Consider the following 12766-nt stretch of genomic DNA (forward strand, 5'->3'; position numbering starts at 1 on the left):
TACCTTTTCTAGCATGCCAACTTGTACCCTTTGTTGTAGTAGCATTTGCCGTGCGGTGCTATAACTGTGTCATGTTTAATTATTTCAGTTATGCAAAAATGTATTGTTCAATAGGGCCATCTGATGTTTAAGTATGAATTGTCCACTTCAGTTTCATGAATGGATATATTTGGTTGTTTATAGTGAGTAGATGCCTTGTTTATCTGTGTTTGGTTGTTAGGTTGGTTGCAGTGAGCATTCTTTCAGTTATCGAGTTGATGCCTTGTTTATATGTATTTTGTCTTAGTTTGGTTGTAGTGAGAATTGATACGTCTCCAACGTATCTATAACTTATGAAGTATTCATGCTACTATATTATCCATCATAGATGTTTTATATGCATTTATATGCTATTTTATATTTTTTTGGGACTAACCTATTAACCTAGAGCCCAGTGCCAGTTTATGTTTTCTCATTGTTTTTGAGTTTTACAGAAAAGGAATACCAAACGGAGTCCAATTGACGTGCCAATTTTTGATTATTTTTTATGGACCAAAATAAGCCCCTGGAGTGAAAGAGTTGGGCTAGAAGAGTCCCGGGCTACCCACGAGGGTGGGGGGCGCGCCCCCTGCCTCGTGGATAGCCCGGAGACCCCCCTGACATGAAATCAATGCCAACCTCTCCTATAAATACAGAAACCTTCGGGAAATAACCTAGATCGGAAGTTCCACCACCGCAAGCCTCTATAGCCACGAGAAATCAATCTAGGCCCTCTCTGGCACCCTGCTGGAGGGGGCCATCATCACCGGAGGCCATGGAGGACGATCCCGGAGGGGCCATCATCTCCATGAAGGCCAAGGACCAGAGGGAGAACCTCTCCCCATCCAGGGGGGAGGCCATGGAGGAGGAAGCACAAGGGGGAGGACCTCTCGTCCTCTCTCTCTCGGTGGCGCCGGAGTGCCATCGGGAGGGGAATCATCGCCGTGGTGATCATCTTCATCAACATCACCATCATCATCACCATCCTCATCTCTTTTATGCAGTCACTCTCCCGCACCCCGCTGTAATCCCTACTTGAACATGATGCTTTATGCCACATATTATGATCCAATGATGTGTTGCCATCTTATGATGTTTTGAGTAGATATCTTTTATCTTTGGGTTGATTGATGATCTAGATTGGTACGAGTTGTATGTTTTATTTTGGTGTTGTCCTATGGTGCCCTCCGTGTCGTGCAAGCGTGAGGGATTCCCGCTGTAGGGTGTTGCAATATGTGCATGGTTTACTTATTGTATGTGTTGTGTGAGTGACTGAAACACAAACACGGATAAGTGGGACATGGTGTATGGGAATAAAGGGGACTTGATGCTTTAGTGCTATAGTTGGGTTTTACCTTAATGATCTTTAGTAGTTGCAGATGCTTGCTAGAGTTCCAATCATAAGTGCAGATGGTCCAAGAATAGAAAGTATGTTAGTTTATGCCTCTCCCTCATATGAAATTGCAATGACGACTACCGGTCTTGTTAAGAATTGCCTAGGATAATTCCGCACATCGATCCATCATTATTCCACACTCGCTATTTATAATATTTAGTAATATATTCTAACTTTATGATAACATCACCTACTTTTATATTTTAGCTCTCCGATATCATGCAAAGTTATCCTCTTCATCCCACAACGTAGTTTTATTTCTTGTATCTAGTTGGAAGCAAATGTTCGGTGTACGTAGAGTCGTATTAGTGGCAGATAGAACTTGAGAGAATATTGATCTTACCTTTAGCTCCTTGTGGTTCGACACTACATACTTATCACTTCCACCTTTGGAAATTGCTACGATGATTCCCTGCACTTGGGGATTATCAAGCTCTTTTCTGGCGCCATTGCCGGGGACCAATATCATGGGGTTGATATTCTCGCGTGTGCATGTTTGCTTTCTTCACTAAGTAGATTTTGTTTTTCCTTTTTGTTTTTGCTTAGTTGTGGGTGAAACATACAAAAAAATCAAAAAAATCACTTGCCTCTCATGCCTATTTTTTTTTCAAAAAGAGAAGTCATTGGAAAGTTATGCATTGAAGAAGTGAGGGTCGACCTTGAGCACTTGTGTTCATGCTCATGGAAACAATGTAGAATTTTTCATGGAAGTTTCTCTGTAAATAATTATCCCCTTGTGTATATCCATTGTATTATAAAAATAATGCGCCAACCTTTGGTTTTAGGATGATTAGATTGCTTGTTTACTATGTGCAGAACAAAAACAGAAACTTTGGTTGTAGCGTGTGATTTTACATTTTTTTACTAGAAGGTCAAATGGGTCTGAAACTTTTTACACATTACTTCTGTACAAATTGTCATATTTATTTCATAATTTTTGGAGTTACAGAAGTTTACTAAACTTCCAGATTACTACAGACTGTAAATAATTATCCCCTTGTGTATATCCAGTGTATTATAAAAATAATGTGCCAAGCTTTGGTTTTAGGATGATCAGATTGCTTGTTTACTATGTGCAGAACAAAAACATAAAGTTTGGCTATAGCGCGTGATTTTACATTTTTTTTACTGGAAGGTCAAATGGGTCTAAATTTTTTTGCACATTACTTCTGTACAAATTTTTCAAATTGTCATATTTATTTCATAATATTTGGAGTTAAAGAAGTTTACTAAACTTCCATATTACTACAGACTATCCTGTTTTTGACAGATTCTGTTTTTCGCGTGTTGTTTGCTTATTTTTATGAATCTATGGCTAGTATCAGGGGGTATGAACCATAGAGAAGTTGGAATACAGTAGGTTTAACACCAATATAAATAAAGAATGAGTTCATTACAGTACCTTAAAGTGGTAGTTTGCTTTATTACACTAACGGATCTCACAAAGTTTTTGTTAAAGTTTTTGTGGATGAAGTGTTGGAAGAACGAGGAGTTCAAGATTGTAGATCATGAAGAATAAAAAGAGGCAAGAGTTCAAGATTGGGGATGCCCAAGTCACACCAAGTAAATATTTCAAAGGATACTTAAGCATCTAAGCTTGGGTATGCCCTGGTTGGCATCCCATCTTTCTTCTTCAACAAATATCGGTATACCTCAGTTTTTGTTTAGTTCACATGATTTGTGTCCTTTGTGTTTTTATTTTTCTTTAAGAACCATGCTGGTATGAGATAGCCCTTCATTGATTTATAGAACACTTCATGTGCTTCACTTATATCTTTTAAGTATGATCTTATAGAATTGCTCTTTGTGCTTCACTTAAATCTTTTGAGTATGGTTTTATAGAATGCTTCGTGTGCTTCACTTACATATTTTGAGCTTGGATATTGGTTAGTCTATATTAATTGTATAATGCTCCATGAACTTCACTTACATCTTTTTGAGTATGAATAACACTATCATCTAAAGTGGGTTTGGAAGAGTGTCAACTTTAGGAATTAGTGATCCCACTATTCCGAATGAGAAGAATTTTGCTTATGTGAAGAGTAGAAAATTTCTATGCTTGTAGATCATGAAAAGAATGCTTTATGTGATGGTTGTGTTGTTAAACTCATTCATGATGCTACTGAAAATTATTATGAGGGAGGAATATATGCTTGTAGGAGTTGCAATAATATCAAGTTTCCTCTCTATGTGCTTAAAGTTTCATAGTTATACTTGCTTTGCCTTCTTATGCTAGTTGATTCTTGTTCCCTTAAATTGTGTGCTCACAAAATCCCTAGGCATAGTAAGTGGGTTAGGTTTAAATGTTCTAGTCATATTCTTCATGATGCTCTCTTTATGTTTCAATTCTCATCTTTTATGTGAGCATCATTGAAATCATCATGCCTAGCTAGGGGCGTTAAACGATAGCGCTTGTTGGGAGGCAACCCAATTTTATTTTTGTTTCTTGCTTTTTGTTCCTATTTAGTAATAATTAATTCATATAGACTCTGGTTATATGTGGTTTTATGTTTTAATTAGTGTTTGTGCCAAGTAGAACCTTTGGGAAGACATGGGTGAAGTCTTTGCAATCTTGATGTAAAAAACAGAAACTTTGTGCTCCCGAGAATAGATGCCATTTTTTACTGGAGAGTGATTTTAGGTTGATTATTTTTTAAGATGATTAATAGACAAATTCCTCACGTCCAACAGTTTATTTCATAACTTTTTGAGTAGCAGAAGTATGGTTGTTGTTCAGATCATTACAGACTATTCTGTTTCTCACAGATTCTGTTTTCATTGCATACTTTGTTTGTTTTCTAGTTTCTATTGCTTATATTTCTCGATATAAATTGTAGAAATGGTATGGTATAGTAGGAATTGTGTGAGAACAATTATGAACCTTGTATTTGACAGTACCAAAGTAAATGGTTTGCTCTTTATCATACTAACCTATCTCATGAAGTTCCGTTAAGTTTTGTGTGATTGAAGTTTTCAAGCTTTGGGTGAGATATCGATATGAGGAGAATAAGGAGTGGAAACACCCTAAGCTTGGGTATACCCGAGGCACCACAAGGTAATATTCAAGGAAGACTCAAGAGCCTAAGATTGGGGATGCCCCGAAAGGCATCCCCTCTTTCGTCTTCAAAACTATCGGTATACCTTACTCGGAGCTATATTTTTATTCGTCACATGATATGTGTTTTGCTTGGAGTGTATTTTAATTTTTACATGATGTTTGAATAAAATCATTGGATCTGAAATCTTGAATGAAAGAGAATCCTCCCATGGCTAGTTAATTATTTGACTACTCAATGTTCTTCACTTATATCTTTCGGAGTAGTTTTTCATTTACTCACGTGTTTCACGTATATCCTATGAGTAAATGGTTGAATGAATTGAATATCATAAATCTGAATTTATATATGTTTCATATGCTTATACCATGGGGAGTAATGACTTCACACCTAATAAGTATAGGTAGTAAACTTATTGAAAGTTAGCAAATGCATAATTGGTCACTTGAACAATCCATGAAAGAATATCGAAGGAAGAGAGATTTCACATATAAATATGCTATCTTGGACATCTTTTGTAATTGTGAGCACTCATTCAAATATGAAATGCTAAAAGGTTGATGTTGGACAAGGAAGACAACGTAATGGGTTATGTTTTCTTATATCCGAAATAAAGTATATTGTCATGGATCATCCAACATGCTGAGCTTGCCTTTCTCTCTCATGCTAGCTAAATTCTTTGCACCAAGTAAGAGATACTACTTGTGCTTCCGAATATCCCTTAAACTAGTTTTGCCATGAGAGTCCACCATACCTACCAATGATTCAGTAAGATCCTTCAAGTAAGTTGTCATCGGTGCATGCAATAAAAATTGCTCTCTAAATATGTACGATCTATTAGTGCAAAGAAAATAAGCTTTATACAAACTTGTGATAGGGAATAAATAAAAGCGAAGGACTGCATAATAAAGGTCTCTATCACAAGAGGCAACATAAAGTGACGTTCTTTTTGCATTAAGATTTTGTGCATCCAACCTTAAAATTGCATGACAACCTCTGCTTCCCTCTGTGAAGGGCCTATCTTTTACTTTCATCTTCTACCCTTATACAAGAGTCATGGTGATTTTCACCTTTTTCCTTTTTACACTTTTTCCTTTGGCAAGCACTTTGTGTTGGAGCGATCCGGATTTATATATCCACTTGGATGTAGGTTTTCATAAAGTATTATTGTTGACATTACCCTTGAGGTAAAAGGTTGGGAGGCAAAACTATAAGCCCCTATCTTTCTCTGTGTCCGATTAAAACTTTGAACCCATAAATATCACATGAGTGTTAGCAATTGTGAAAGACTATATGATAGTTGAGTATGTGGGATTTGCTAAATCAAAGCTCTTACATAGACCCTTCCTGAAAATAAGATGAATTGCAATTGTTTGATGACTAAGAGCACTGTTTGTTAGTTAAAGTTTATGATATATACTTTAACATGTGAATAGCTTGTTACTTGATCATGAAAAGTTTTATGAGATGAGCTACTATTTTGACATATGATGATGCTAGAAAAGGTGATTGAAATTATCATTGATCAAACTTGTGCACCTGCTAGCATTCACACTTCATAAATTATTTCTTTTATCATTTACCTACTCGAGGACGAGCAGGAATTAACCTTGGGGATGCTGATACATCTCCAACATATCTATAATTTATGAAGTATCCATGCTATTATATTATCCATCATAGATGTTTTATATGCATTTATATGCTATTTTATATGATTTTTGGGACTAACCTATTAACCTAGAGCCCAGTGCCAGTTTCTGTTTTCTCCTTGTTTTTGAGTTTTACAGAAAAGGAATACCAAGCGGAGTCCAATTGACGTGCCAATTTTTGATGATTTTTTATGGACCAAAAGAAGCCCCTGGAGTGTAAGAGTTGGGCCAAAAGAGTCTCGAGCTGCCCATGAGGGTGGGGGGTGCACCCACCCCCTAGGGCGCGCCCCCTGCCTCGTGGATAGCCCGGAGACCCCCCTGACGTGAAATCAACGCCAACCTCTCCTATAAATACAAAAACCTTCGGGAAATAACCTAGATCAGAAGTTCCACCGCCGCAAGCCTCTGTAGCCATGACAAATCAATCTAGGCCCTCTCTGGCACCCTGCCGGAGGGGGCCATCATCATCGGAGGCCATGCAGGAGGATCCCGGTGGGGCCATTATCGCCATGAAGGCCAAGGACCAGAGGGAGAACCTCTCCCCATCTAGGGGGGAGGCCATAGAGGAGGAAGCACAAGGGGGAGGACCTCTCCTCCTCTCTCTCGGTTGCGCTGGAATGCCATCGGGAGGGGAATCATCGCCGCGGTGATCGTCTTCATGAACATCATCATCCTCATCTCTTTTACGCGGTCCAGTCTCTCGCACCCTGCTGTAATCCCTACTTGAACATGGTGCTTTATGCCACATATTATGATCCAATGATGTGTTGCCATCTTATGATGTTTTGAGTAGATATCTTTTGTCTTTGGGTTGATTGATGATCTAGATTAGTACGAGTTGTATGTTTTATTTTGGTGTTGTCCTATTGTGCCCTCCATGTCACGCAAGCGTGAGGGATTCCTGCTGTAGGGTGTTGCAATATGTCCATGGTTTGCTTATTGTCTGTGTTGCGTGAGTGACTGAAACACAAACACGGATAAGTGGGACATGGTGTATGGGAATAAAGGGGACTTGATGCTTTAATGTCATGGTTGGGTTTTACCTTAATGATCTTTAGTAGTTGCGGATGCTTGCTAGATTTCCAATCATAAGTCATATGATCCAAGAAAAGAAAGTATGTTAGCTTATGCCTCTCCCTCATATGAAATTGCAATGATGACTACCGGTCTTGTTAACAATTGCCTAGGATAATTCCACACACCGATCCATCATTATTCCACACTCTATTTATAATATTTAGTAATATATTCTAACTTTATGATAACAGCACCTACTTTTATATTTTAGCTCTCCGATATCATGCAAAGTTATCCTCTTCATACCCACAACGTAGTTTTATTTCTCGTATCTAGTTGGAAGCAAACGTTCGGTGTACATAGAGTCGTATCAGTGGCAGATAGGACTTGAGAGAATATTGATCTTACCTTTAACTCCTTGTGGGTTCGACACTCCATACTTATCACTTCCACCTTTGGAAATTGCTACGATGATTCCCTACACTTGGGGATTATCAGGCATTTGTCCAGTTATCAAGCAGATGCCTTGTTTATCTGTATTTGGTTGTTAGGTTGCTTTTCTTTAGCATTTGTCCAGTTATCAAGCAGATGCCTTGTTTATCTGTATTTGGTTGTTAGGTTGATTTTTTAGCATTTGTCCAGTTTTCAAGCAGATGCCTTATTTATCTGTATTTGCTTGTTAGGTTGGTTGTAGTGGGCATTTGTCCAGTTTTCAATCATATGCCCTGTTTATCTTTATTTATGTGTTAGGTTGGTTCTAGTGAGACTTTGTCCAGTTTTCAATGGCCATATTTGGTTGTTATACTGATCATTTATGCCTTGTTTATTTCAGTCATTCATAATGTGTTGTTCATTATGTGCAAGTTGGAACTGTGGCGCTCGACTGCATCAATACCAGTTTGAACGGCTATATTTGGTTCCAGTTATGCATGGTGTAGTTAACACATGCCCTTTATTTCAATTTTACACATTTATCCAGTGATGTTTAAGCATTACCGATGTTCTATTCATTTTCAACAATACTAGTTTGAATTGCAATATTTGATGGCTGTTAAGCCCACTGTCAGTAACATTGCCTTCCATTTTATATATGATTTAGCAGCATGTTGAAACCACACATTCAAGCTATCATTTGGAGATGATATTGTTTACCTTCGCTATATTTGTTTGATGTTAAGGTTGCCATACTTATCGTGCCTTTCCACTACTTATGCAGGACAACAACGGGAGTGGCCACCATTTTCCGCTGAGTTTAGCTTCATCCCTCGGCTTGTACTCCCCCTTCGTTCCACAATGTAGTGCATATAGATCCAGGCCTGGACACTTGTTAGCTTCTAATGTTGACTTGTTGCTTGTAGGTACATATGCCCTTGGCAAGGATCCACGCATCAACCCTTTTTGTGTATGGGGCAATGAGATATTCATGAACAAGCATCAAGTGAGGAAACTGATAAGGATTATTAGCAAAAAGATACGAATGGTGGCAAGCAAATTTTTTTTTGCTCTATCCAACACAACAATGAGTTGTAGGATGGCAACTACAAACTCTGTAGCCTTCTCTTTTTACTGCCCATAATGAGTTGTTAGACAACAATGTCTGAATCTTTTTCGTTTGCAGTGGTTCCCGAAGCAGTTCACTCAAGATTACCTTGCAAACTACATGATTGGTGGACATGCAGTGAAGGTTAAAGTATTTCATCCAGACTACAATGAGCATCGAGAAGTCGTAATGAAGACATTGAAGGATGGACGGGCAACCATCAGAAGGGGTTGGCCTAGAGTCATGCGCGCATTACGCATGGAGGAGGGCACAATCTGGGCATTCCGCTTCAGCTTCTCTAGCAACCAGAATGTCTTTCGCCTCTCTCTTTACAGTCTTTAGTACAATTGTGGTTCATCATTCTTTACTTGGTGCTTCTGTAGTTCTTCAGTATATGTACCTGTGCATCAAATTATGCATTCATGGTTGAACCTATATTTGTAATAAACCTGGTTGGATACGAAATAAGTGATTGCCTACTTTCAAATTCAAAAATGTGATTTTTAAATTAGGGATTAATTAGTGATTAATTAGGGATTACACTGCATGCGGTTTGCAAAAGCGAAATGTCTGCGATAGATGTGGAGATCAGACACGTTTCTAGGATCCACTACGTGTGCGATCAATCTCCACCGCGCACACGATCAGCCAGGAAAAAAACTTGTGCGATCAATCTCCACTGCACACACGATCAGCCAAGAAAAAACATGTGCGATTAATAACAGCATCGCACATAGTTCTTTATTATTAAATGTTTGCGATAGTCACCTTATCACACATGCTTCAAAATTATTGACTGTTTGTGATGTTGTGCGCATCGCAAATGTTTGGTACTTCTTGGATTAATTGTGTGGGATGTACATACTAACAGAAACATATTCCTCGGATGGACTGTGTGGAATGTACATACGAACGGAAACATTTAGTGGGGCTTACTGTGTGGGATGTACTTACGTCCGGAACTATTTCGCCTATATAATTGTATTTTTTAGCACTACCGTACGTATAACCGTATTTGCTCGCTCACCGGTCACACACGACCTCATTAATTTTGCCGAGCGTGTGTGCCAGGAGGGCATATCCCTGGCGGTTTCTGGGTCGTGTGGAAAGGACCCCCCCTATCGCCCACACTCACTTGGCGACAGTTCCAAATGCCGCTGCAGAAAGGGGTTAATAACCGTTTGTATAGCACCGACGCGTACCAGTGTCACCTAAGCTTCTTGCCTCCAATTGAAGTCCTCAAAAGGACTATTTCCTCAGCTGATGAGAAAGGAAAAGCTGCTATTATTGATGAAGGAACTCGTCCATTGGATGATCAGTTTTGCAGGCTGCTCATTCCACAAATGATGACTCTGCAACCCAAGATTCTGCCGCAAAAGCTTGAAAGCCAGTCCCACAAGCCACTGCTCCACGAGTGATGACGGATCATGAGCTTCTTCTAAGTCTTCATCAAAAGATCGATCGCAATCACAAGTGGGTCAAGCGTCAGTTTGGTGCAATTATTCAAAACATGGCTATCACCCAAAACACATTGAAGAAGAATCACTACTACTTGCATGAAGTCTTTGACCGCACTTGGGCTATTCTGTCTCATCTATATAGTGAAGAAGATCTCAAGTAGATGGGCTTCCAACAGGACTTTGACTGGTCTCAACCTCCTTCGAAGAAATTCAATAAAGTCAAAGTTCCTCAGCTGGTTACAAGTTCATATTCTTCATCCCGCGAGACGGATGAAGCTGAAGATTTGAATGACACTATGGCAAGCCCTACATCACCGGACGACCCCAACAACGCTGGCGCTCCTCCATCGACATCATGATGCTATTCTTCAGGGGTGTTAGTCCTCATTTTTCCTTCCCTTTTGGTCATTCGATGACAAAGGGGAGAAATTTGAGTTAGTCTTCAAGCGGGTCTTATATATGGGCGTTTTTTCTTCTTTAAGTTACAACTCTTGCTCTTATGAGGTGTTTGCTCTGATGAGTTGTAAACTTAAGTCCTATGGTGCTCTGGTACTTTTGACTGCTCTCTGCATGCTTATTTCGTCAAGTACCTTATTGCACACGTGCTGAATTCGTCAGACACCAAATTTCATCATGCATTTCAAATTGTTCATATTATATGCCAAATGCATGTATGGATTACAAGATATAGGGGGAGATCTCCATGATTTACTCTATAATGTGCATTTGCTATCCAAAGCAAATTCCTCAAATATGCACATCTTCAGGGGGAGTTCTTCTATATCTTGCAACCAAATTCCTCAACATCAGTATTTACACTTCATATGTTTATCCCCGTTGAAAACTTAACCTATTTGTCATCAATCACCAAAAAGGGGGAGATTGTAAGTGCATCTAGTGCCCCATAGTGATTTTGGTATTTTGAAGACTTATAGGTTAAGGGACTAAATGTGTCTGTGACTATACACGGGCTCTATAAGTCGATGAGGAGTTTGATATTTACAATGATTGTCGACCCCTAAAAATATATGTCTTCTGTTGAAGACTTTGGTTTTCTTGAATACTTTGATCCTGAGGAAATTGGTGTGACCTTGAAGACTTTGATATTAATGCGAGGATTATGAAGCGTGAAGACTTTTATTTTCGTAGTTTCATTTTCTATTTCTTGAGTCATAGGAAACATCATACTGTTAAAGGGGGTCGAGGTAAAACTAAGGAAACACTTTCCAAGTGATGCTCATCTCAAAGCCTACACCAACCCAATCTTTTCGAGTGAATCCATTGGAAATCTCATATAGTTCCGTCAATTTCTCCAGTGACACAGATGAATATCTTCTGTTCTCTGAGGAATTTGTTGTTGGGGAACGTAGTAATTCCAAAAAAAAATCCTACCCACACGCAAGATCATGGTGATGCATAGCAACGAGCGGGGAGAGTGAGTCCACATACCCTCGTAGACTGAAAGCGGAATCATTAGCACAACGCGGTTGATGTAGTTGTATGCCTTCATGATCCGACTGATCCAAGTACCGAACGTACGGCACCTCCGAGTTCAGCGCACGTTCAGCTCGATGACGTCCAGCAAACTCTGATCCAGCAAAGCTTCATAGGAGTGTTCCGTCAGCACGACGGCGTGATGACGGTGATGATGTTGCTACCGACACAGGGCTTCGCCTAAGCACCACTACGATATGACCGAGGTGGAATATGGTGGAGGGGGCACCGCACACGGCTGGCCGGGAGAGATCAACAGATCAACTTGTGTGTCTAGAGGTGCCCCCCTGCCCCCGTATATAAAGGAGCAAGGGGGAGGCGGCCAGCCAGGAGGAGGGTGCGCCAAGTGAGGAGTCCTACTCCCACCGGGAGTAGGACTCCTCCTTTCCTTGTAGGAGTAGGAGAAGGGAAGGAAGGGAGAAAGGAGGAGAAGGAAAAAGGGGGGCGCCCCCCTCCTTGTCCAATTCGGACTAGAGGGGGAGGGGGGCGCGGCTGCCCTGGCCGCCCCTCCTCTTCTCCCACTAAGGCCCATTAGGCCCAATATACTCCCCGGGGGGTTCCGGTAACCCCCCGGTACTCCGGTAAATGTCTGAAACCTCCCGAAACACTTTCGATGTCCGAACATAGTCGTCCAATATATCGATCTTTACATCTCGACCATTTCAAGACTCCTCGTCATGTCCGTGATCATATCCGAGACTCCGAACTACCTTCAGTACATCAAAACACAAAAACTCATAATACGAATCGTCACCGAACTTTAAGCGTGTGGACCCAACGGGTTCGAGAACTATGTAGACATGACCGAGACACGTCTCCGGTCAATAACCAATAGCAGAACCTGGATGCTCATATTGGTTCCCACATATTCTACAAAGATCTTTATCGGTCAAACCGCATAACAACATACGTTATTCCCTTTGTCATCGGTATGTTACTTGCCCGAGATTCGATCGTTGGTATCTCAATACCTAGTTCAATCTCGTTACTGGCAAGTCTTGTCGGTGTCAAAACCGGCGGATCTCGGGTAGTGGGTCCCGAACTGTGCGTCTAGGCGGATGGTAACAAGAGACAAGGGACACGATGTTTTACCCAGGTTCGGGCCCTCTCGATGGAGGTAAAACCCTACGTCC

This window comes from Triticum dicoccoides, chromosome 4B, assembly GCF_002162155.2.
Source record: "Triticum dicoccoides isolate Atlit2015 ecotype Zavitan chromosome 4B, WEW_v2.0, whole genome shotgun sequence".
NCBI classification, from domain to species: domain Eukaryota; kingdom Viridiplantae; phylum Streptophyta; class Magnoliopsida; order Poales; family Poaceae; genus Triticum; species Triticum dicoccoides.